We start from the raw sequence: 26,853 nt of genomic DNA on the forward strand, positions 1-26,853 counted from the left end.
AGTGACGCATTTTGTTGTTGGAGAATAATAAAGGAGCATGTAGTAATCATTCTTATTAATGCTAAGAGCAACTATCTTACTGTAGTTTAAAAACTTGCTCACCGGCTCTGTGAAAAACTCTAATGAAGAAGTAGACAGGGAGGAGAAAAAGGTGATGATGCTGTCACTGCAGAAATTATGCTCAAGGGAACAAAAGCCTATGATGTCTACAGTGCATGTTTGGCTTGGTACTGAGCCCAGAAACTGACTTGACTAACTGCTTGTCTGGCCTCTGGTCTAGGCTGAAGCGCAGTCACTTCCTTAGCAAGGAGGCAGTATGGAATGACTCCTTAAGCCACCCCTCAGCTATCAGTTACCATCTCACACTCCCTGTTATTCAGACTGATATCTAAAAGGCTGTTTTAGGTCCTTCATTATGGTCTAACTAAGCTACTGGACTTTGCAGCCAGTCTGGTGAAGGGGAGGAACTATTTCAGAAGGTGCTTTCTGCTCAACTTTCAGACTGCCCTGGGCCTTTCTCTTATGCTGCATCAGGGCTTCAACTTTGCCCTGTATTCCTGGGAGCTCCAAGAGCTGCAACAGTGGGGACAGAACACCAACTCTCAGACAAGAAGTTTCAGTGTGGTGGTAACTGAGTAAGTGTGCAAGCCTTGGCCAGGTCACCGCCAAAGGTGACATGGGACATATCTCACCCCATGCCATGCCTCCTTCTCCTCCCTCCTGTTTTTCCCTCATTCCTTTAAAATACACTAACCTGGTTTTCCAAACAGAGAGCAGCAAAACATTCCTGCTCCTAACTCTTTCTTAGACTCCTGACTTTGCACTGAGTTTAGTGGGAAGTTCATAGCCTAACAAAGGGACAGATGTCTAAGTATTTGGTTTGGAACTTCATGTTTGTGAGTTGCTACTAACCATAGCAAAATCTAGTGGGGTTACATGATGTACATTATATTGCCATGCTGTTCTAGTTAAAGTAATGAAAAGTTTTTGTGCATTGAACAACCAAAAAAAATTAAAAAAAAAAATGGTGCTAATCAGCTGTGTTTCAGAAAAATGCAGGAAGAAAAATGATGCTGTCTAAATGGCTTGGAATAGTCAGGCCTATTCTATTACATGTCTGTAGCAGCAGGATATAACAAAAGTAAAGATTTAAGGCAATTTTGACACCTTAAAGCAGAACTGTTAGCACTGCATAGACTTTCAAATCCAAAGAGGATTCAGCCTGCTCACTTACTGCCTTCTACATCTTCAAAGGACCATGGCTCTTTTTTAATCTTTCAGCTTTGCTGTGAAGCCATAGGAAGTTATTGACTTTACAGGCAGTTTTAGTACACAATCAAGCAAGAAAAAAATGCTGGTGTACTCTGAGACTGAGTTCAAATCTTCATCTCTTTATGTCACTCCCCTCTCTGTGCTGAGGCAGAATTTAAAAGTGCAGAACAGATGGTGAGCTGTTATACAATGTTTTGTTTTTTGACCCCCTTGTTGAGCCAAAATTCTCTGAAGACTTTCAGGGAGGCATTGGTTACCTCACAAGTCTTCCAAATGTAGTTGGAAGAAGCTTTCCACAATAATGTTGCTTGATTATAATTAGATACAGTTTGAACTCTGGATCTGAGTTCTGACATCACTCTTCTTGGAACAGCTCTGGGGTAAGTGGTGGCTGGAGGCCTTCCAGGGAGCATGGGTTTGCTCGCTGATCTCAGTGAAGTGCTGCCTTCTTTCCTTTCAGGCCACTTAAAATTCCCTTTTCCTAATGCCAGAAGTGATGCTTAAATCACAAACTTCCTTGGAAAAACTGGAAGAGGAACTGAGACCATGTGTTTGAATGGGTATTCCCTGAGCTCTAGGAGCACAGACGTCTCCCCAGTTTCACTGGGGAGAAAAGCTCAAGTTTCTCTGGCCACCAAGAAAGAAGTAGAAGGTAAAAAGGGAGAGAAAACCAAGAATCCAGGAAGGGAACTGCTAGGACTGTGAATATTAGCAAACAGTGTGGGCTAATGTCGAAGTAATGTACATTGTAAAATAATGTAAAATCAGTGTGATGAAGAGAAACAAAAATCCCACACCAAACTATGCAAAGATCAGGAATTCAGTTTTGCATCCTGATCCTGACTGTACTTCAACAATATAACAGATCAACTTTCCTGTGTCCTGCAGTTCCTAGGGGGACATTAGACCAACTTTCCTCACAAGACTACACATGGCATTATTTTCTTCAACTGTACAAGATGCCACAAGATACCCAGAGGAAGGAGTTCAACTGGACATTTTTTCTCATTCTTTTATTTGTTTTCTCCTAGTCTTAGCACCTGAATGGTTCCTTGCAGAATGCCTTAAAAACCTTCTGTCCTAAATTGATAGAACTGCTGCCCCTTGGCAGAAGCTTTTGATGAAGTCTAAATAAAACTACATTAACATAATTTAAAGGCATAAGGTCCTAAAAATATAGCAGTGGTGACAAGTAGTCACTTCATAGAATCGTGGAATACACTGAGTTGGAAGGGACCTATCAGGATCATTGACTACAACCCCTGGTCCTGCACAGGACACCCCAAGAATCACACCATGTGCCTGAGAGCATCGTCCAAATGCTTCTTGAACTCCAACAGGTTTGGTGCTGTGACCACTTCCCTGGGGATCCTGTTCCAGTGTCCCCATTTTGGGGCATCTAACCTGAAACATTTAGAAGAGTCTTGATTTTATAGATAAGCTCTGTACTCTTGTAAAATTTATGCAATGGGAAGCTTTAGAATAGAAATATTTTAAGCCCCTCAATATTTCAAAATTCTTGAACTGTAGCTTTAAGAAATTTATGAATTACCTACAGAATAACTGAGAATTAAGGGTTCTGTTTTATCTAGGTCTTATTTAGCATTTGTCTTCTCTATTTAGAAGTAAGGACAAACAGCATTAATTGTATTTCCAAATGTTTCTAAATTTGGAAAACTTTTGTATACTGGTTGAAAATAATATGGATGAAGGACTAAAAGCCTGTCTTAACAAATTCAAGGGATAAAAGCGTTAGTATCTACCTAAGCATTAGTTAATGTTGAAGAAAAATCATGATGAAATTGAAAGAAGTCTAATGGAAAGGAAGCACTTGGGAAGCACAGATACTTAGAGAATCTACTGATGATAGCTCTATTTTCATGGGCTGAAATTATACTCTGCCCTCTATAAAAATGAAAAAAGCCTTAACACTGCAAGAAGAAGACAGAACATTTTTTTCTGATATTTTGAGAGCTAAGCACTGCAAAGAGGAAATTTTAAGAAGGAAGTTTAATATGCAGCTGAATTGGGCCAAAGGATTTTCTGTCCCCTCAAGGACCTTTGGAATCTTATTTTCTGGTATTCTCTGACATGCCATGAGAAACTCAGAGAAAGGAGTTTCGTGAGCCCTTTTATTTTCTCTTTCTTGTAATTTTTCACCTGTTAAATGTGTAAGCCTCAAAAGGAGTGAATTCATAAGGAGGATTTGAATTCATAAGGAGAACAGAATAGTGCTTGTCTTTATAAGGTTTTCTGGAGTCCAGTGGTCAAAAAAATTAAATAACTTTTCTCCCTTCATTGAAAGCAGCAGAAGCTAGGAAACTAATACAATATGCTCATGTTTGGATTTCCGATAATTCAACTTAGGATGTCAAAACTTAATTAGCTTTTGCCATCCTGAAGAAAGAGCACCACCTGTGTGTTTCTGCCCTCTTTCAGTAGTGCATCCTAGTGCTTTTCCCACTTGCATCCATGCTACCATCCTCCTGCACTATCCACTCTGGAGTGAGCTGGTCAAATTTTGTATTTATTGCTAGAATTCTAATTTGTGTCTTTAACTTTTCAGAGAGAGACCTGGGGAGAATTCATTTAGTTCAGCTGAGGCATTTGCAGCCTCCTCTCTGACAGCCATTACACCATCATGACCTGTCCTGTGCCTCTAACACTGATCTATTCATAGTTCTCATATCAGCATGCTGGGCAGGTTTTAATACTAAATCATCTTTCTTCACTGGTCCCTACTTATACTGCAGCAAATAAAAAGGCTTAGATTAGTGCAATGGGCAAATGGGTCTCTTTATGTCCTACCGTCTCAATGTGATTTTCTGAGTGAATTAAATGGATGGACTAGCAAAGCTGACCCTGAGACAGACACATGCTGTGGGGAAGCTGCCCCACAGAGGGAACCTTGCTCTGCAAAATTGTTTGGTGTTTTGTGATATTGACTAAGTGAGGTCAATGAAATAACTTCCACTGGCAATGTTTGAACAAAAGGCACCAGAGGTAAAAGATCACCTAAGCCAGCAGTCAGCCTGAGAGCAGCCTGGTCGAAGCTCCCAGTCCAGCAGGCAGGCAGATCCTCAGCGAGGCATGGGCCTGGTTATCCATGTGGTCTATGGGAGCAGAGCTCCTATGGGCACAAGCCTTGGCCAGGGACTGCAGGCTGCAGCAGCTGCACCTGTGGGGAACAGCAAGTCAGTCCCGCCTCCGAGCAGCTTACCAGGATGAGCAAGGAAACAACAGATGGAGACAGGCAGATGGAGGAACACCAGGAAACACAGAAAATATTAGTCAGCATCATAGGCAGTGACCTCAGCATACCAGAAGTCTAAATGTTGTCAAGTCTTTTGTAGGCAGCCCAGAAATGGAGGGCTTTAAAGAATGTGAAAGGGAAATAATGAATTGTTTTGTAGAAATTTATAGAGAATGGCTCCTGAGCTTCTGAGAGAGTGGAAAGCAAAGCATGAATGTGTTTGAAAATTTATTCTGAGAACGTTTCAAGCTGCCTAGTGGAAGAGTTTATGGATGGGAGCCTTTTAAGAGGCTTACTCTTGGTCTCGGGTAAGAAGAGATGGTAGAAGACCTGGAGATAATTCATGAAGAATATTCCTATAAAAATGAAAGTTATGACCTTTAAAGCATCAGTCTGGATAGATATGAGGGAAGAAAATGTTATGTGTGAGGTCTAAAGAAAAAGAAGATGTACTTTTTGGAAATACTAAAAGAAAAGGGAAAGAAAGGGAAGGTGTCATAGGACTTACTGGTCAAAAAACATGGAGAACTGCTTTGTGGACTGACAGATGGTATCATCCAAGCAGCCCAGTGTTTCTTGTGACACAGCTAGTTCAGATCACAAACCTGCTCTGTTTTTTTAATGAAAAGCAAAAGCAGGTAAGATGATTGCTGGGTACAACCCAGCCAGAGTTAATGTACTGTCTGAGTGAAAGAGAGGAAGAGCTCAGAGGTATGTCACAGCTGACAGTTTTTCTCAATGGCTGAAAAAGAACTGGAAGTCCTGGAAAAAGTGGTGCATTTCTGAGGGACTGGTGGATGATGTTGAAAGAGACCTGGAAATGACAGAGAACAAGACCAGAGCTTGGGGAACCTTGGGCAGAGAGGGAAAATTGATGTAGATGATAGAAAAACAGAGGAACAGAAGCAAAAATAACTCATTGGCAGCCCCATTCAAAGGAGGAAGAGTGGGAAAAGAGGGACAGCTAGAAATGGAAACAGATAGGATCCCCACAAGGATTGTAGTAGGAGAGGCTGTTGGCAAAGCAGCATTAGACTTAGAGACATCCCTATCTGTGTGAGAGTCATGATTAGAGGAACTGAAATTTGGAGAATAAAGAGGAGATGCACTCCAGGAACAGCAGTGGCTGGGGGTGATGAGAGAGAAGAGCAACAGATACGAGTTGAGAGATGACAGAACTGCAAAAAATAATAGTGATCGCATGCAAGAGTGGGGAGTGAGAGTAGGCAAACACTGTGAATGGGTCTGTGGGCAGGCAATTAAACTAGTGCATCTTTTAATTCAGTTTCAGTTTGGATTCTGTGGCAACAGAAACCACTCTGGTTTGATGCTGTTTTCAGCTTGATAACATTTCAAAATACTTGTGTAGGCTCAACCTCTATTCAAGAAAATTCAAACCGATTTATTGGTAGTTTTAGTTCAGATTTCTGGAGGTAAAGTTGATGTGATACTCCAAGAAGCTGGTGTTAGAGAAGGGTGGTGATAATATAAATGGGAAAATGGAGGGAATAGGTGGAAAGGGCTAAAAATGGAAAAGAGAGGAGCAGGAGGCTGAGGTGACATCCTTGGATGGGAGCAAATAAATTGGTTTAAAAAAGAAGGAAGATAAAGAAGCCTTAAAAAAGTGCCGTGAAGATTTAATATCAGTAATGTTTGGGAAAAATCCCATTCACAAAGAATGTAAGGGATGTATGCACCTTTTATGCAGCCAAACAAAATGCAAACCAGTGGAGCTGAAAATCAAGTCTGAGAAAAAAGAAAAGCAACTCCTGGAAGAATTGTTAAATAGAAGAGCACCAAAAAAGCAAATGTCATCACAGATAAAGTCACAAAGGTAAAAGTGACAGAGTTGCTAGTTCAAGCGAGCACAGGCTCTTATTTTTACATATTTTGTAATTTAATATAACCTAATGATGTCTCAAACTCAAAACAATTCACGTAATTCAAAGCTAATCCTTTGAAGACTGTAGGAATACAGTACATACATACATTCTCCAAAGCATTCATTTGGCAGGGAGCCTAGAAAACGCTGGTGTTCTGTGAATGCTCACATGTAGCAGTGTGCTGCCAAGATTTCAACAAGATGGTCTGTCACAAATTTGCCATTGAATTGATGGCACACCTAGTTGGCAGGCAGAATTGGTTGGAAAAAAAGAAACTATTTTCAACAGAGAATGCTGAAAAAAAAATCCAAACCTCTCAAACCCAACACTTTTTACTCAGATTTTCTCACAATTTAAACAAGCAAACAAACAAACCTTTGAACTGAGAACCAAAGTGTTTGGGGATTTGGGGAAATTAATTTTGTTTATGTTTCCAGCTTTTTATTAGACTGAGCGTGAGTGGTGTTCCCTGGGTTCTCCTGAAACATGTAATGAAGGAAGGGCCTGACACCTTAAGTCTGCAAACCCGATGAGATTTTGATGATTCAGGTTTTTGACTTATTTCTATTATTTTTATTTACTGTCTTAAAAAATTTTATTTACAAGCTCAAGCTTTCAACTGAATTATGGCCACTGCTAAGTTCTGTGAGTCCTGTTCTTCAGAGGCAGGGTAGGGGGTATATGACAAAGGCAGGAGAGGGTTTTATGGCATTACAGAGAAGTTGGCTCTTGGAGGGAGGGCAGGACAGCTTGTGGAGGAGCTGCTGTAAATAATTTAAAATTATAAATCTATAGGATTTAATCGCCTTGTGAGATATTTTGAGCCAGTTGCCAAGTTTGGCATGTCAGAAATCTTCATTAGACAAGACAGAGATTTATGAGTTCAGCTGGATATTGACATATATTCAGAAAAAAGTACTATGAGTGGTTGATTTGACTGGGCTACAGTAGCGTAATGAAAGGTACTTTTCTCCTTCTCTGGCTTTAGAAAGGCAAGCAAATTGTGTAGCTCTCTTTCCTAATTCCCTCACTGTGTTTACTTACTTAATTTGTCAAAAAATGTTGTGTGCTCAAGAGACAACTGCATGCCCTTGGTGCAAGGAAGATTCCTGTCAGTTGTCTCTTCTGAAGAATAGTGAAGAAATGTCTGAAAAACATCACTTAGGATGACCTGCAAGAGGATGATCTGCTGGAGGCAGGGTCTGTGAAGTTGGTTCCAAAGGCAATGTCATGGAGGGTAGAGATATTGGACATCTTTCTCCAGTAAATCAGATGTGAGGAGGTAGCAAGCTAGAGGCTGGAGTTTTGAAGTACTGGGAAAAAAGCTGAGTTCAACCTCCAAACCAAAGTATTATCTCTCCTGAAGCGTAATGTAAATGCTTCAAGTAGACTCTATAGACCTTAGTGGATTCAAGACTGAAAAGCTATTCCTATTTTCATACTATAAATAATGTAGAATATTTAACAACACCTTAATATTGATGTTGGTGACATACTGGTAAGCAATGCTTAGCAAGTTAATGAGAATAATGTCAGCCAAAGAGGTAGAAATTTTTTATCATATAAATATAATAATATTTTACCATCACTGTTGAGCACTCTTGCTAGCCTCTAGAAGGCTAGTTATTTTCCATGCTGATGTACTCAGGATTAGTGTCAAGTATTGTTATTGTCTTGTATATCTACATATACTTATGCAAGTAGATGTGTTAATACAGCATTACACTGCATTGTTTAAAAATGTATAGAGATGCCATCTGGTCCAGCTGCTATGTGGGCCAGTAACTGTTGTATTGCTTTATTTATATCATTCTGAGACATGCTTGCTTTAAGAATTTGGGCTAATCACATGTTTGAGAATGGAAAGGTTTAGCTGTCTAGAAATGGAATAGGATAGGATTCCTTGGCTAGGAACTTAGTGACAAAATTTGGAAAAGTTCATTTTCTATGTTGATGTCACATTCTGTTTAAGACCTTAGGCTTGAAAGCTCCCCCAGATGTTCTGTGTTTGTATATGATTTTGATAATATTTTCTTCAATTTATTTCTAACCTGATTAGCCTTCACCTTTTAAGATATTTAAATAGACTACCACAGTAAAAGAAATGTTGAATTCTTCTGTAGTCCAAGCAAATATTTTTGAGATTGTATGTGCATGTTTCAGAACTGTAAGTGTATACAGATTCACTCACATAACATACATGGCTAATTTGGTCATGTATAGACGCTTGTGGATGTACCCATACTGACAATCGGTCTCTTCTTGCAGTGCAAAGGCAATGGGAGCCAAATAGTAGCAGCTGACAGAGGAATCAAGGGAGCTGGGTCCTGTTTACTGCAGAGCTGTTGAACAGGGTCAAATCATTTAGTCTGTTCACGTTTTCGGTTTCTGCCACCCTGTTCAGCTAGACTGTAATCTGAGGCAACTATCTCCTACCATGTCGTTCTATATAGTATATCACAACAAGATGCCTGTTTCAGCTAGGGACTCTGAGCATTATGATATTCTAGATAATTAAACATAGCTCATGTTTTTTTAAATTGTTTCCAATAAAATTTTGTGTTCAAGAATTTTGTTTTGAATTCAGGCTGTGTGGGATAATAATTGCTTATAAGTACATTTGATATTATTCCTGCAGAAGACAGGGGGTTATGTTGGTGACACAAAGCTCATTAAGATGTTTTATTAGCTTCTTATGAGCATCTAAAAGAAACAGTGATTTGTAAAGTAAATAGGGAACTTTCATTTTAAAGTATGAGATTTTGATACAAGGTCAGCTATGCTGCAATGGCAGGGATGTAACTGAAACTCCAGTGATACCTATTACAGATGCACTATCTGTCAGCAAACCATCTTCCTATAAGAAGCTTCTCTACTCCAGAGTAAAATGGAATCTGAACTTCAGAAAGGACCATGGTCCTGCTAGTGTGGGGCAAATCTGTAAGGCCAAAAAGAGTCTTTATTAGCAGATACAAAAGCTACCTAACATCAGCGGTCACTTGGAAAACTAGGATTGGCTGCTACGAAGAGGGTTACAGTCCTGCACAAACACAGGTGAGAAGGGCTGTGCAGCAACTAAAATGCAAAATTTTTCACCCACATATCATAGAAGGGAGCCAGTTATGTTGCACCATTGTCTGCTTGTAGGTAGACAAAATCTTCCACATTTGGATTCTACTGAGTGAATTAGAAACCTCTTTTTCAGTTTTGTAGTGCTGTTGTTTTCTTTATTTAAACAATAAAATGTAAATTGTTCCCACTCTAAAGTGACTCCAACTCTACCAGGCACCTTTTGTCTAAAGCTGGTATAATAAAGCCTCATATTTTTTAAAAACAAATTGGCTTATCTCAATTTATTCCATGGGAGTAAAAATGTATTCTCCAGTCAGCTGATAGGCAAAGTCCTAATTCAATGGGGCTGCAGAAGATGATTATGGAAGAATATATGGATGACATGAATCCAGTAGAAGACAAATTGATTCTGAACTAAGACTGATGGAACAAGCTTGCAAGTCAGGTTTTCTGGAGGAGGATATTCAGAATCAGAGACAGAGAAGAACTGAGGTGTTTATTATCCACTGTTCCTCTTGTGACATACATGATCAATGGAAGGTATTGAATGTTACTAACCTTCAGGTGAAGAGTCATTGAAGAAGACTCTTCCTCTACAGATGTTTTGACTGTAGGAAACTAAAAGCCAGGGTTGTATTCTTCCCTGTTAATGTGAACTGAATTCTTGTGGAAAAGAGGGTGCAATGCTCACAAGTGCAAGGTACATGGCCCCAGACTGAAGCAGGATACACCTCTGTGCATCTCACACTTCATGGGCATGACGTAACATCTCTGAATGAAGGAGCAAATAGAAAGGGTTGCAGCCCAGTGGAGAAACAGGGCAGATCTAATCCTGGACAGCACTACGTGTCTGAGAATCTTCTAGAAATTAGTGAACAGAAATAAGAAACTAATTTTCATTAAACTGCAAATGATAACATCTGTGCCTTCCTTATGTATCCCAGTTGATGTCAGAGTTTTTAGTCCAGTCTGGTTGGGTGCAAGGGTGGGAAGAGAAAGAGAAAGGAAAAAACTCCCACCAATCTAGCCTCTGTGGAAACTTTGGAAATGCCTGAGCAGACAAGCATGTTGTCCTGAGATATTGCTGGATGTGCAATAGCTAATGAAAACTTTATTTCATGGCTTTTAAAATATACAGATGTTGTTGTTTCCAATTCAAACATCTACAGCAAAACTGTCAATGTCACACTCAGTTACTAGACAGAAGAGAAGTACCTTATTCTGAGCTAACATCCTCAGCCCCTTTGTATTTCTCCTCATTTCAAGCGCTTCACCTAGTGATGAAAGTGCCACTTATATCTGAATCAAAGATTTGCAGAATAGTGCTTTGGAAAGCAATGAACTCAGACTTACTCAAGATGTTCATACAACATTGGCCTTTCTTTCTCCATCCTTTAGGCTTTAGACCTATAGGAATGTTCACATTTTCTAAAAGTGGGTTTTTTTTTAATAGGGATGGAAGGAGGAGATGACAATATTAGCAGACCGATGGATTGTCAGAGTGGAAAAATCTCAGTGACTTCTTATTATATTTTATTTTTTAAGAAAAGATCCACTCTACAAATTGCATGGATTTTTAGTGGAGACCCGATGCTTATATTTTCTTTTTATTTGTGCTTGAGGAACATTCTCTTTTGTATGATTAAGGAATAATTAGATTAATTTTGAATTGTGGTAAATGGCATGGCATTCTTTTCATGAATTTTCTGGTTCTGCAATTACATTTCTGCAGCACTGTCTAGCAGTCATGAAAGATTAGCTGTGTTTTCTTCTTCTGCCACACAGTTCTCTAATCTGTTTGGAACAAAAATAGATCAAGAAGTGCAGCTTTGTAGATTGTATCAAATATTTCTGTGTGTTGCTTTGTGACTGTTGGGTCATTCTTGGATACATAGGGTTGACATATACCTCTATAAGAATTATTTCCGGGAATATGTACTGTGCACTGTCACAGGGGTGTTCTCTTTCTTCCTTTTAAGTTCAAATTTCATAATTAGAACAAGATGAACAATAGCATCCTCTCACAGAAGAATAAAGATGTGCTCGACTCCCTTTCTATCGCCTTTGAAAGATGAATAAGTGAGTATTTTCTGCAGCCTTGCTTAATCTTCTGTTCCTCTTCACACCTTGCTCTGTTTCTGAGTATTTCAATAGAGATGCGTGAATGGCTTAGATAAGAGTCAATTCCAGAAGGAACTTCAAAAGAAAGATGAGGCTAGGCAGCCTGGAGAATTCCTTTGGAAAACAAAATGCAGGTGTATTTGAAGGAAGGTATTGGCGGTGACCTTTGTTTTGTTATAACTTTATTTTTCCTGTTTATCCAGCTTCCCTGTTTTGTCCCTTTTTCTTGCCCTTCTTCCCTTCTCTTTTCAGTTTTCCCTTCCCTTCCCTTGCATTGCCTTGCCTTGCCTTGCCTTGCCTTCCTTTCCCTTCCCTCCCCTCTCCTCCAGGAGGGTGCATTACACTTAAAAATTATCAGGTATCTGTGACAAAAGAAGCTGTTTCCATTCTATCTCACATCTATCCATTTTCAGAGGAGTACAAACTTGCACATTACTTACAGAGTTGTTTCTGTTCGGGGCATGGGGGATTTAGCAGAGTGACTCTCGTTGCTGTTAATGGGATTTGTTCAGCTAAAGTCTTGTGCAAGCCAAGCCTTTTCAAAAGAGAGAATTTCTTCAGAAGTACAGATAGACCTGGTTAAAGATTCTTTTGATGAGATATAAGGCAAGATCTTAGAGCATATTTAACAATTAAAGAACATGAACAACTTTTCACCAGTTAAAAGTCTTGATCTCACCATTTTAGCCATATTTCCATTTGGCTAATTACTTCCTGCTGTGTAAAATTCTTCCTATAATTTCACTTAAAGGTTTTTTTTATGCCTGTCTAAAATGACTATGCAATGTTATTGCATGATTTTTAAAGCTGAGCTTCTCAATTATCTGAAAAAATATTTGCCAAGTAAATGTTTTTATGAAAATCATTATCCATCAAGTGATTTACTCCATGAGCAGTATTTGCAGAACTATGCAGCTGGCTGATTGCTACAAAAAGAAAAATTACTCTAATAAATTAGTTGAGAAAAAAGGTAAAAATTAATTAAGAAAATGTATATGTTGGATAATATTTGTCCAGCTGTTGTTCGAAGGCTATCGCCTTTCATTTTGATGGGATTACATACTGGTAAAGCAATTCCTCTATAAATAGTTTTGAGTTTGTCCTGTGTTCTACCATCCTTAGTTGAAAAATGGTCATTTTTATGATTCTAAATCAAACCCTATTTTCATTTGGAGTAAAATATAATGGCATTTGAACAAGTAGGGCAGTGGGGCTGTAGATGAATTGAGTGTCATGTGGTCTGGTCTGTGCACTTTGAGATAAAGTCTAAGTTGTTCAGAGTCTGGGAATAAGTGTCTGGCCTTCTGGAGGCAATTGTTTTCTTGTTCTTTTCGTAAGGCCCCTAAGTTTCTCCAAAATTGGTGACAGTGCAAATACAATTTGGCAAGTTCAGTGAACAATATTTCCAAACATCATATACCTCAAGACTTACTTTTTTGAGATGTTTTGTTTCATTGTCTACAACATAAAGTAGATTACAAGACTTTTGTTTATTCTGTCCTGAAACTTACTATATAACTTATTTTAACACCATTATATTGTGTACTTTTCAACCCAAACAAGAGAGAGATTTTGCTCATAGTCTTCAGTAGTTTTCCCAGTTATAGATGAGTAGGAAATGCAAAGTAACCGAACATCCTTTTATGTAAATTTAACCATATGATTAGTTTTTTATTTAAAAAATCAGATTCAAAGTATTCAGCACCTTCAGGACTCATAGCCCTGAACATCACAAATACCTCAGACATATAAGCTGAAAGAGGAAAAAATTTTTAATCGTTGGAATGTGCTGGATTTATTTAATACAGAGACAAGTGTTTCCTATTCTGTCATCTTGAATCATCTCTTCCTTGACTCTTTTGAAGGGGAGAAGTGAAACATTTGGGAAAACTTTTTTAAACCTAAATGGGCAAAGGTGAAAAAAAAGTAAAGGTGAAAGAAAAAAGAACTAGTGGAGAGGATAAAAAAAAAATAGTTGCACACACAATTTTCAGGTATTTTTCTTTTCTTAGAGACTTATTTGAAGCAATTGACCTGAAACAATGGTGAGGTGATCAAATTGAGAGATACTGCAGATATTAATGTCTGTTTGTATTAAAGGAGAATGATTCAGAGACGTTACAAGTATGCAGGTAATCAGAAGAGAAACAGCTGAATTTCAGGATTGATAAATGCAAGATAGTACACATTCAAAATGCTTATAGAAGTGCTGCATTCATGAGCATCACTTGGATGAAAGAGTGGGGAATCATCGTAGACAGCCCAGTAAAATATGTGCTTAGTGTGATGTGATAGCTGGAAATGCAGGTAAAACATTAGAGCAATAAAGAGAAATGTAAAACTATTGTATATATCAATGGCATGTTCTCAGCTAGGCTATTACATCTGTTTATTGTCATTCCATGTAAGAAAGATAACAGAAGCAGCTGAGACACATGGAATATAGGCAAAGGAAATTTATAACACATTAACAAACTAACAGAAAAGATGAAAATACAAAAAGGTTTTAAAAGGAATGCAATCTTTGAAACTACACCTTGCGAGGATACTTTTGGAATGAAGCACGTGTTAAAAGAAACCAAATGGCTGATCAGCCAACTGACAATGGCACTGGTTGCAAACTGGGTTTTCTGAATGGCTAAATGCTTTGTCAAGTGTGAGCTTGAGGACTGCTACCAGTCCTCAGGTATTGATGAAGCCTGTGTTTTCTCTTTACAAAACAAAACCAAGATGACACATAATAAAGGGCCTCTACTGCAAATATAATTGTCTTGCTCTTTTCCCCTATGTGTTTTGCAGGAGACGGTTCTCTTGAAACACTGTAGCGTTCAGTTTGCTGGAGGTTGGGCACAACCATAGCAAGATATATTCTTTCCCTTCAAACTGATGGAAACCCAATGAAGAACATTTTCCAAAAGTCTCCCACTATCCCTCATCCCTTATGTGCAGATGTCAGAAAAATTAGGAGATGAAATATCTTCCTATGACAATAGAGGATCGTGAAATTTTGTTTCTCTCCACTTATCCTTGGACTTGATTCCACTTCAACTGATTGTGGTTATGTGCTTGCAGACGACTGAAATAGAAATAAATTTTTTCTGTTGAATAAAACTTTTCCATCAATGTGAAATTCTCTAATGACAGAACTTCACAGAATTATATGGGATCTATACTAGCAGAAAATTTAACTCCAAATCAGTGAACTCATCAGCTTGGTGTTTGCCCCCTTTTTTTCTGAAGGTAAAGGGCTATAGAATTTTTATGTGCAATTTAGCATTGCATTAGGTAACTAATTTTCTTTCTGTATGGAAATTAACTGTAATGGTTTGTGTGTTTATTCATCTCATGGCTAACATACTAACTTTAATATCTACAACATTTTATAGGCAAGACAGTAACTTCTGAAGCACTGAAATGTTAATTCACGGGTAATACTATGTACTAATATGAAATAGAGTTGATGTGTAGAATTTTCTGCCACCTTTGTTCCTGCCTCAAATTACAGACTCTTGCTATAAGGACCTGACATAGCAGTGCACCTGGAAATATTTCAGAATTTTCAACATGAAATATGAAGGTTCTGTATTTGAAGGATGTCTTTCTAGTGACACGAAATCTTATCTCCTCAAAATTAGGACGTGAATAGATTATGAATAGATTGTGAATATCCCCAAAATTAGAATCAGAATAGATTCTACCAAGCAGCTATTCAAAATTTATTTGGAATGATCATTTAGAGAGTAAAAGTTTTTTGAAAGGTTTATTTTGGAATTATTGTTCTCTCTCCCAATACTCATCCTTAAAATGTTCAAAACCATCACATCCCGGTGAAGGGTGTAGATTAAGATAGCTCAATTCAAAATAGAACAGACATGAAAAGAATGGGAAGAACCAGGATGTAAGAGGCTTTTTGTTTGTTTGGGATTTGTGTGGGTTTTGGGTGTTTTGATTTTAAAGATTTGTTTGGATTTTTTGTATATGTTTGTGTGTTGTTTGTTTGATTGTTTTTGGGCGGTTTTAGTTTGTTTGGGATTTTTTTACCTTCCGTTTTGGGCCTACATTTGGCAAGATAAAATCAGTTTACTGAACACAAAGATAGAAGAACTTCTTGTGCACGAGCCATTCTAATATTGAACAGTTCTCAAAAATAGGTCTCTGGTAGATGATATCTTTTTATACACTCTGATTTTATATGGCACAACTACAGAATCACTGTGTCTCTTGGCTACTGCTTTATCACTAGCACATTAATCCTGCCAATGTCGGTTATATATTGTGCCATGGAAACTGATGAGAGAAAAAGCAATGAGCACAACTTTTTGCACCCTTTTTCCAAGCTTTTGACTCTGGTATCCTATGAGCTAGTTGAAATGGTTGAAACATACAGGTAAAGAAAATCTGGAGTCTGAGCACCTCCTGAGGGCTGTCAGTCAGGCACACAATCTTTTATTTTCTGTTGAAATTCAGCCTATTGTAGAAGTTTTCTTATAAGCTACTAAATAAGTAGTGATATATGGAAGGTACAAAACCCATTAAATGGGACACATGCATGTAATTTCCTTGAAAACTACTAAACTAGCCTCTGGATGAGCAGAGAAGCCTTCTGCACCCTGTCCATAAAGAGCCTTGTGATGGCATGGTCAAGGAGAGGGTGATGGAGAAACCAGACAAGAGGATGCACCTCAGATGCCATTCTCTGGGTTCCATTTTTCTCTCTCAGTCACATAAAATATATGGTAGCGGTTATTTTATCCTGTCCATACTTCCCTCTTACTATATTTTGTGAAGCTGCAGTTGTAGCTGGGTAGCTGTGTGCTGCAGGAGGAATGCCCTTGTGTAGGTGAGATCCTCCCTGGGCTGTGGTCACACTGTGCGGTGCTGCCACTCGTGAAGACAGCAGCTGGTCCCCAACCTGAGACTCAGCCCAGTATATAAAATGCTACAGGTTGACAAAGGGAGGTTCTGTTGCTTGTTTGCTGTTGTGACAAAAAAAAAATCTTGAATTTATTTTACACACACACACACACACACATGCTATTCAGTAAGCATGTGCTTGAGGAAGCAGCTGTGGGGTTGTCAGGAGTCCCTTACAGCCAAGCTGAAAGATGGGAAGATGTTTTCTCTGCTTCTGAGGGTGCTTGCTCTCCTTCCTGAATCCTGCTAAATCTTCCTGTCTTATAAAGAACATTCTCCCTTGAGACTATAAAGGTACTTCAGAAGGGAGTGCTTCCCCCCCCTCCTTTTCAACTTAGTACATTTCACCAAGGATGAGGAATTTTCTAAAGACCTTCTCTCTTTTTACATTCAAATTACGCAGCGATTGAACTGTGGGTTATGCTAGCAATATGGCCATTGTAGATTTGCTTTCAGGTAGAAAGTATAGCTTTCCATCAAGAACATTTTGTTTATTTTTCAAGTAGAATTACCCCTTCCTAGCCTAGGGTTATGAGAAAATATTTTTGTTTAAGTGGGGAGATAAATAAATAGTTTCTGTAGCCCTGAACTCATGGTATCCTAGTTTAAGGTTTAGCGCAAATGTATAGACAAAGTGGTATTTGCTGAATGCCTGTTGTTAAAATATTGGCAGCTCATCACAAATTCAGTAAGATGCCAGGTGTCTCACTTAGTGTAAAAACACAGTCAGTCTGAGAAATATGGATAATTTCCAGCATGAGTTGTTAGGTACTGAGATGATATTGTTGATATTATTGATATTATTATTATTATTATTACTACTAGTAGTACTATCAGTTGGTTATGATTTTTTTTTTTTTTATTAAAACATACCTTTAAAAATCAGAAATAAAGGTACAGAGAGAAGCCTGAAACTGAGGTTATCTTCCTCTACTGGTATTTTCCCCTTTAAAACCAGCACACAGTGATTGTTAGATCCCTTCAGAAGTCAGTGATGTACTTTGTGCTTCTGGGAAGTGGCATTCCCATTCATCTGAAAGGTAGATCTGAATTCAGACCCTTGCTCTGTATATTTTGCACAAGTATAGCTTCAGATTCCTCCTGCATGGGAAAACCCATGTGTTGGTAAAAATGACCCTGTAACATTCATCATGGTTGATACCCACTCACCATCACACTGGGTATTAACCCAAGGGTGAAAGAAAGACAAAGCGCAGTCATATTCTTGGTGATTTTTTTTTTTTGTTCAGTTATTGCCTGTCGAGGCAGTTGTAACCAATCTAAGCTTGAGCAATCTCAGGACTGACAGGTTTTTCAGAGATCAAGGTGATGTTATTCTACCATTGACTCTTTGATCAGGGTCTGATACTGCTGAACTTCAGCCTAACTCAAGGGAATATGCAAACGTTTCACTACTGAATCTGAGCACGGTCAGGAAAACAGATCTTGCAAATTGGTGTGTATATCTAACTATATCTGTACTGAGAATATAAAAGAGTATGTATGATCTAATAGATAAACTTGAGGAATTTTCAATAGTAGAAATGCTATAAAATAGCACATAAAATTGGGAAACACTTTGAAAGGGACTGACACAAACTACAGATCTGGCGGTGTTCCTCTGGATAAAATTCTTTTGTCTCATATTTACGGAACTCAGATTTGAAGAAAAATAATTATCAATAATTTATTGCAGATTTTATTTTTCCTGTTCTTCTTAGTGGATATTTCCTTTTTGGCTGCAAACTAGGTAATTGAGAACTAATATTTTGGATATTGTCTAGTTAAGCCATTCTGCCTGTGAATATGCTTATTTGATTAATGTGGCTACAGTGAGCACAGTCAAACACCTGCATCTTTAAGAGACTTATTAGTTTTCCTTTGGAGAAGAAAAAGGGACTCTGGTAATGTCACTAATGTGATTTTCACGGAATTTATTTACACTGTTATTTTAAATGCTATATGTCTGACTTTTGAGAGAGGCTCCACATTATGCTACAAAGCATATGAAAACTGAGCACAGAAAGTTATTTGACATTGCTGTTGTCTACTCATACCTCGAGAGGTTATGTTTTTTTCTGGCTCCAATCCTTCCAGACCTGTCTTTGGAAAAGTCTCAGATGCTTTTGTGTGGTGCAATGGTCACACCCAGTGGCCAGTTGGATTAATCACATATGTGTATTCCCTATGGATATCTGAGGCAGATTGTTCCAGGAATTTCTTCTTATGTACTATGACAGCTTGGAATCTAACTCGATAGCAGAAAAACAATGTATATCCACCTTCACCTCAAGGTTCATTCCCAGAAGACCCTGGCTGATCAAAAAAAAGGTCCAGACCATTCATGAAATGAATAGCAAAGAGATGATGAATCCCCCATGGGAGACATTCTTAAAATTAGGACTTTTGACTATAATGAGCTGGTGTTTTAAAAGAATGATTCAAGGACAGGCTGAAATAAGAAAACCTGTACTTTTCCTTAGTTTAAATTCAGCTTTCTTTTAACTGTGGAAAGCCTGAAACATTTGCCTGATTCTTCTTTTTTGGCATTATCAAGGTAATTTGAAAAAAAAGACCATTTTTCTTTCCCATAAATGAAAAATGTATGGAAGTGCCATGGATAAATCGAAAGAGGTGCATACACATAACCTCTCCCCCCGCTTTCCTCCCAGTCTAACTATAGCATCCTCTATTAGCATCACAATGACACTAATGTTTTCTTTCTCCCAATGTAGACCATTTTGTCAAGGTCTCTGTTTTCAATTAGTGTCAGCAAATGACACACGGGTGGGAATACTACAGGCATGTTCAGTGGAGGTACATTGCAGATGCTGATTTTGAGATGGGGGAGGGGAGAGCCAAGTTTCAGTGGGGAAAAAAGGGAGGGACTACTCTTCATATAAATGCTTGCAAGGACGTGGATGTTAATTCCCTTTCCCACATCACACTTGTGCAAGTGGTCTCCTGGAAAGCACTGAATGACAGAGTAGGGTGCATTTACACAGAGTGTCAATCCATTTAATAACCAAATCACAGAATCACAGAATCACATAGATTGGAAAATACCTCAAAGATCATCGAGTCCAACCTTTGACCGATCATCACTACGTCAAGTAGACCATAGCACTGTGTCGCATCCAGTCATTTCTTGAACACCTCCAGGGATCGTGACTCTACCACCTCCCTGGGTGGTTTGTTCCAATGTTTGACAGCCCTTTCCATGAAGAAATTCCTCCTGATGTCCAGCCCAAACCTCCCCAGCCCAGCTTGAGGCTATATCCTCTCATCTTACCTCTAATTGCCTTTGAGAAGAAGCCAATGCCCACCTTGCTACAACCACCATTCAGGTTGTTGTAGAGAGTGATAAGGTCACCCTTGAGTCTCCTGTTCTTCAGGCTAAATAACCCCAGCTCCCTCAGCTGCTCCTCATGGGACTTACCCTCTAGACCATTCACCAGCTTTGTTGCCCTTCTCTGGATTCACTGCATCATTTCAGTGTCTTTCTTGAACTGAGGGGCCCAGAACTGGACGCAGTACTCGATCTGCAGCATCACCACTGTTGAGTATAGGGGAATAGCTAAATTATTTGTTTAAAGAAATATAAATAGCTAAATCATCATTACTTTTTTTTGTCAGTTTTGCCCCAAATGTTTTAAAACACTGCCTCAAAGCCATAAATGAGCAGGATTTTTTCTGCTTCTTATCAGTACGCTCACCTTCTTTAAAACTGACAATACCAGTCAATTTCTACGGATTTCTCTTCTTTTATCTACAGCATCTGCTACTCAATTCTGCTTGCATTTTTTTTTTCACAGGGAACTGGAAAAGTTGCTCCCCTCTGATATGAAAAGTTCTGCTCCATCTTCAGCATCGTTGAGTGAGTGCTGGCACCTGCAGGAAGTGTACCAACGCTTTTATGACCTTTTTCTACCGAGCAGCTTCTATACATTCCCTGGTTGAGGTGCAGACTTTGGACACTGAATTTGAATATACTGACAGTAGTTTTGCTTTACTTACTTTTCCCTGACACACATGTAGTCCATGGTCTCCCAGGGCTTCTCAGACCATGTGTTAGATAAAGTGGAAAAGACATTCATCACAGATGTTTTTAAATAACTTTGAATTCCTTTTTCTTGGTGAAATTTCCTTGTGCATAGATTACTGAAAAAGTTCCAGTATGTGACACTGTGGACATTCAGAAAATGACGCCACAAATTCTTATTTTAACCAACACAGTCAAGTTGGAAACAACGTAGGATGAATTCTTGGATCTTTGCAGTGTGTTGAGAAGCTTTCTGTCAGGAATCTCCCCTAAAAGCCCATGCCCTAAAATACTACAGCTATTTCTGTACTGGGTTTTCTTGCACCCCACAGCCTGGTGATATTCAGTGTAGAAATTTGTGCTCACTTTTCATTTTTGCTTTGCAGGTCACATTTAAATGAAGCTTCCACACGGGACCAAGCTTGACAAAAAAGAACATTTATACTTTAAGAAAAAGAGTTGGACTGCTTTTTGGTATGTTCTTTCAAGACGCAGGTGATGTAAAGGCACTTTGTCAGGTCTGGTTTGTCCCCCAGTTCAGATTACATTCAAGAGTCGACCAAACATTTAAGAAAAAAATCCCCTAAATTTCGTGAAAGTTTTTCTTTTTAATAAAAATAAAAAAACCTTAAAATGCTTTTCTGTGCTGCAAAATAGTGATGGTGCATGGGAATCATATAGGAAAATTTTGTATAAACAAAATTGAACTCTTGATGCTGCTTTCTCTGACTGAATTGATGGAAGCTAAAACATGTTTCCCTACTTTTCCTGTGTTGATGTAATCCCATTTCAACTCCAGTTGATATGTAGGTCTATTTATGTGAAGTTCCATGATTAATAAGAAATGGAGAAATATGAAAGTATTTGTAAAGTTCTTGCTAGCTTCAATGACCTCATTGAAGTAAATAAATATAAAAAGGAGTAAATAGAAGACAAGCCTGTGTGTTGCACTGTTAAAGTCTTTACGTGCTTTATGTTCCCAAAATAGATATGATGTGTTCTTTTGAATGGTACTGACCCATTCCTATTGCAAGTATGAAATCAGAGGAGAAATATCCAGTTACCTGAGCCCCCATGCTTTGTGGTACAGATGAAAGGAAGAGTCCCTCTGAACTGCCATTGTTTTCAGTTATAACAAGGTCCAGTAGGTGAGGAAGGAATGACTGATGCGCAGCACTTCATCTGCTCTCGGAGAAGCATGTTTGCTCCACATATGGAGTCAGACTATGGGGATGTGCATATCCCCACTTTCAATCTCTTTTCCTTGTGCCCAACCCAAAATAATTCTTCCTTTTAGGGAGGAGAAACTGGATCAGAAGTCCTATAGCAAACAATATTTACGTCATGTTTTCCCGGGACTGACACTGAGCACGGGTTATGTCTATGCAGAGATGTCTATGTATGTCTATGTATGGACATTTTGCCTGTGCAGTGACAGGATTGATGCTGTTATGGTCTGTGAAGCTGAAGGTCCACCAGTAATGAGAGCGTATTACTTCTGCTGAGAACACAGCCATTGTGATTGCAGGGAGGATTAAAATCCTGTCAGGTCTGAATCCAAAATGAGGTCAGTGGGAGATTTCTGAGGCATACCCTTCGATCCATGCTTCAAGGTCTGTCGAGGGTGCATTCAGGTGTGCCAAGGTTTGATGCACTCTGGTGCCTCCTGAAATAGTTATGCCATCGCCAAGGAAGGACCACTGTGATGGTATTAAATATCCCATATGGAAGCAGTCTTGCCACCTCATCCCCAAAATTATACAGGGTGCAGAGGATGCAGCAGAAAGGTTGTATCAGGCTATAAAAACACAGAGATGTTTATATAAGCATCCAGTCTCTATCTTAAATATCTCTGAGAAAGCCTGGGCAATTTACTTTAGTTCTGTCTGCCACTCAGACCAGGCTCATAAATTTTGTCCTAGGGGCATGACAGTGCATCACTGGCATTAATGGTGTCAAACGTGATGTGATGCATAAGCATGATTGCATGAAATAATTAAATGGTAACTTCCTGAACTCATTTAGCTTTTTCCTCTGCTATACATTAGTAAATAGATGTTGTACTTACTGCATGAACCTTCCACTGAGGATCCCAACCAAAGCAAGGGACCTTTCCCCCACAAACAGTAATTAAGTCACACAATGCCCCTGCACTGTTTGTTACGCAGCAGCTTCTCTTACTTGGATCAAGTTTGTTCCTATCACTTTGAATGCAAAAAGCAGTTGATCATTTCATCCATGTGACTACAAGGGTGACTGTCACAGCTTGCAAAGCATATGGTAGTTCTTGCAATATCAATAATAACCTCTAAGTAATGCAACTTTGGGTTGTAGTCATCTTTTATTATCACTCCAGTCTTCCAGTAGCTTCCTCCTGTCTGTCTCTTTTAAAATTTTTGTCTTTCATTATTAAATGAAACCTCCTATACCCAGTGATTACATTATCAAGGATTACCTGCTGAAAGAGATCAAAACTGATCAAAATAAAGGCTGTGTTATTCTGAATAAATGTTACTTATTTTGAGGGGCTTAATCAAATTAATTAGAGGATGAAATTAAACAATAAGCAAGTAATGTTGTAGGCATTTTGCAGCTGGGGACACTGAAATTTAAAGAGGAGAAAGGGACTTGCCACAGGTTTGCTGTACAGACTGAAAGAGAACCGAATTTTCTTCTTGAAGGCTAAGTTCATCCCTTACAGATTCTGAGGGGAGTGGAGCTTATAAAGTGTTTATGTAAAATCTGTGATGGCAATGAAATTCTTTTTGGTCATAATTTTAAAGTTAAATTCTATTACATAAGGAATAAAATCCACTGTAAATATAGAAGGTAATTTTTCTTTAGACATATTCAAAGTATTCCATTCCCACACTGAAATGAATTCAAGATTGGGCATATTCACAGCATTCCTTAACATTTCTGTAAGATTTATTTGAATCATTCTTTGTTCTAAATGAGATGCCTTGCACACTCTGCCTGTTATGGAATATTGATAAGGTCTGTTTACTAATACAAGGGCAACATCAAATGACTCCACAGAACGTGACAGATTTAAATGGCTGCCATGTTAATTCAGGTGGCAGAGTGAGTGACTGGTCAGCTAATGGAAATAACATGGGTTTACAGGCAAAATGAAATGGGACAGCAGCAAATGTGGGGAATAGGCTACTTAAAATGTATATTATTTTGGGAATAAAAGAGTGAACCTAAAGGTACAGAAATTGTTGAAATGTATTCCTGTTTTTGTTCAGTGACTCAGAACCTGGGTTTCTGAGTCTCTGAGAAAAGTGATTCTTTGACTGGTGCAAGGAAGGGATAGAGTGCTGCCATATTTAGTTAGTAAAGCCCATTACATTTGTTTCTTGGATAGGTGAGTATCATGGCCTTGTGACTAGTTGTATATTGCTGGTAGAGATGCAGACCTTGTGTTCTGACCTGTAATCAGAGCACTTTCACTGTGAGTGAGATTAAAACCATCTCCAACGGAGCTGGTTCTCTGGTCTGCTCTCAGGTACGTCCATCAACACAAATATCTCACTCCAGCTTGCCAGGGCAGTTCTAGCATAAAGTGATGTCACAGTGGATGCTTTGCAAGGGAAATTATAGTTTTCTTAGGGATGGTGAGAGCAACGGGCTGCTCATTCTGCCTAATCACGCAGGTTGTCTGTGTGAGCCTGGAAAAGATGAACTTCAAGGGAGCCCACACTCTCCTTTGTAAAGGATGGGGAGGGATCCTTTATCTTTGCATGATCTTTCAGACTACAGGCTAAAAATGGGTAAAACTGCACGTCCGGCTAAAATAATTTTTAAAGAAGGAGTCTGATTGTGCCTGGCTCTTGTGTGGGTACAAACGAGAAGCAAAGGCATAATGTACTTTCTCTGTGCTCTTCCCACAGAATCAGACTTATTACACCTCTCTTAGGTATCTCAAAGTGATGTCTACTCAGATCTGAAAGTTATCCTGAGCTCCTTTTATAGTCAATGGAAAGAAATTAGAGGCTGCTTTTCTCTTTTAGATGAAGCATGTTATCTTTACAGGTTGCCTGAGATGGGCAAAACCAATCACCCTCTGAAGCTGAGTCCTTCTTGCCATTGGTATACAGACTAGAGTGACTCATATTTAGATAACTATATTCTAAAAATAAAAGTTAGATGAATTATAGACCAGGAATAAGGATCAGTTCTTGCCCTGTTTCATTATTATGGAAGGTAGAGATATCCAGAAGGGCTCAGTTTAATGGAATAATCTTTTGTATCCTGTACTTTTTGTTGACACGTCCACAGTCTAAGGAGTATATCTTTGCTATTGATAGGTAAGTTGAGACAGAGGTCAACAAAGTAAAGTGCATAGGCTTGCAGGCACAACGTTGCTTCAGTAGAAAGCATGCTCAGTGAGTCTCAACCCAATGGTCATGCAGCCACAAATCCAACTCTTGGTCATTTTGAAATTTTTCTAGTAATACCAGAGTGATTTCTAAAGATAAACTGCGTCAGAAGAGCTTCCTCATGTAGCTGAGAAGAGATAACACAACTGAATTCATAGAGCCCAGTAATATTTTCCTACCTAGAAAAGACACATTTATTAGTCCAACTTTAAAAATAGGTACTAAGATACCCATCTTTCTTTTTTTACCCTTGCTATTGTTCACTCCTGAATATGTAACACAGCATAACATTCTCAAACTATAATCTGCTCAACATTATCTAATTGCATCTGTCATTTTACTCTGCAATAAAATACTTCTGGGGAAAAAGAAATATGGAACTTAGCACTTGAGCTACTTTTTAAAAAATTGCTTCTGATTTTAAATGTGTAGCAATGACATTTACCTGCTTAAATTTAAAAAGCAAAAACAATCTGCATGTTATCAAGCTCATATGTAATCATCTGTAGCTCATATGCCACAGTGTAGGTATACTTTGTTCAAGTGATTCTTAGGGCAGAGAGGCTCTTGTACAAGAACTGAGCTGGGGTCTATATCTCTATTTTTACTGTATGCTTTAATCAGCCTATGGACTGCCTGTTTGGTATTGTTTAATTATTGTTCCTCTGAATGTGCTAATTGCACTTTGGCTGTATAACTTGGAAATGGGAGGGGTGCCAACATATTCTCTAAGAAATGTCTTTGCGCTATCCACGCCAGCTTCCCAGAAAATACATCCAAGATGGTTATTGATCCTTTTTCTTGTGCTTTTACAGCTTGATCTTCCTTCATTTCCCCTCCTTTTTTTTCCTGATTCTCAAATTGATACTCTGTGAAAGCTATTTCCTTTATCAGATCCCACACCAGCAGTGTGCCAGCTTCTTGCAGCCTTCCATGTCACTCTATTTTCTCACCTTTCTTCTCTCTGTTCTTCCCCTTTAGTATATCTCCTTCCTGCTGCCACTAAATGAGGATAGGAAAAGTCTATTATTGCTGCTTGATGGCTGGCATTCTCGAGTTGCATAGAAAGTATTAGGCATGAATTTGTTACTGCCTTCAAAAACCATGGGAGCCTCTACACAGACTTGTCTCCTAAAATTCAAGTACAAAGACAGCCTTGCCTTCTATGTGCTTACATAAAAAGGAAACAGCGGGGATTAATTACTTTAGACAGCTAAATAAATATTTATTTCCCCATAATAGTCTTCAAAAATATCTGTCACTGTTTCACTGCCTAACAATGGTTGGTAGCGACAAGTGGGATCTTTTTCAATGGAAGTTGCTTTTTAATGAGTGTTTTTCGAGTAGGAGGTTTAATCTGATGCTGCTTTTGGAGCAATGCCTAGCCTATCCCAGTACAAACTCCTTCTGATTAACAAAAGCCTGCATTTTTAAATTGATCTAGCTTAGCTGATGCTAGTTGATTCTTTTATTTAACTCAGGCTTGTTTATGAGCCAATTAGCATTTAAACTGAGCTCCCAGCCTTCATATAAACTCCCAGCCACCTAAACCAAGCAAAACAGTCCTTTCTCATGCTTTTAGGGGCCACTGAGCACTTATACAATATCTTACTGTAGCATTTTTAGGTTGCCAGGGCTTAGGGAATTCATCTAGTGATTTTGGGTGAGATTCATTCAGGACAAAATTAGATTAGTTACTATCCTCAGAGTAGGTACCTGCACTTCCACTTCTCTCTCAGTGTCCCTGGTGCCTTCCTTGGGAGAAACCTGCTACTGCAAGTGGTTGGCCAAGTGGTTAGGTGAGATACAGTGCACCTAAAATGGCCTGAAAATGCCAGAGTCTGGCCTCTCATTCACCTTTCTGAGGTGCCTCTTCTCTATCTGCTGTGTTAAGCAGTAAGCTCCTTTTTA

The 26,853-nt window shown here is 38.7% G+C and overlaps 1 long non-coding RNA gene across 2 annotated transcripts in view; it reads left to right on the plus strand.

The window, feature by feature from the left end:
* The window catches only part of LOC108500754, a 125,971-nt gene extending 104,867 nt beyond the window's left edge, over nt 1-21,104 (plus strand). For both annotated transcript variants that reach the window (XR_001875983.1, XR_001875982.1), the window contains exon 3: nt 20,944-21,104. This is a non-coding gene — a long non-coding RNA (uncharacterized LOC108500754). The remainder of the gene's footprint in view (nt 1-20,943) is intronic.
* The last annotated feature ends 5,749 nt before the right edge of the window (nt 21,105-26,853 follow it).

This window comes from Lepidothrix coronata, unplaced genomic scaffold (genome assembly GCF_001604755.1).
Source record: "Lepidothrix coronata isolate B3197 unplaced genomic scaffold, Lepidothrix_coronata-1.0 Scaffold94, whole genome shotgun sequence".
NCBI classification, from domain to species: Eukaryota; Metazoa; Chordata; class Aves; order Passeriformes; family Pipridae; genus Lepidothrix; species Lepidothrix coronata.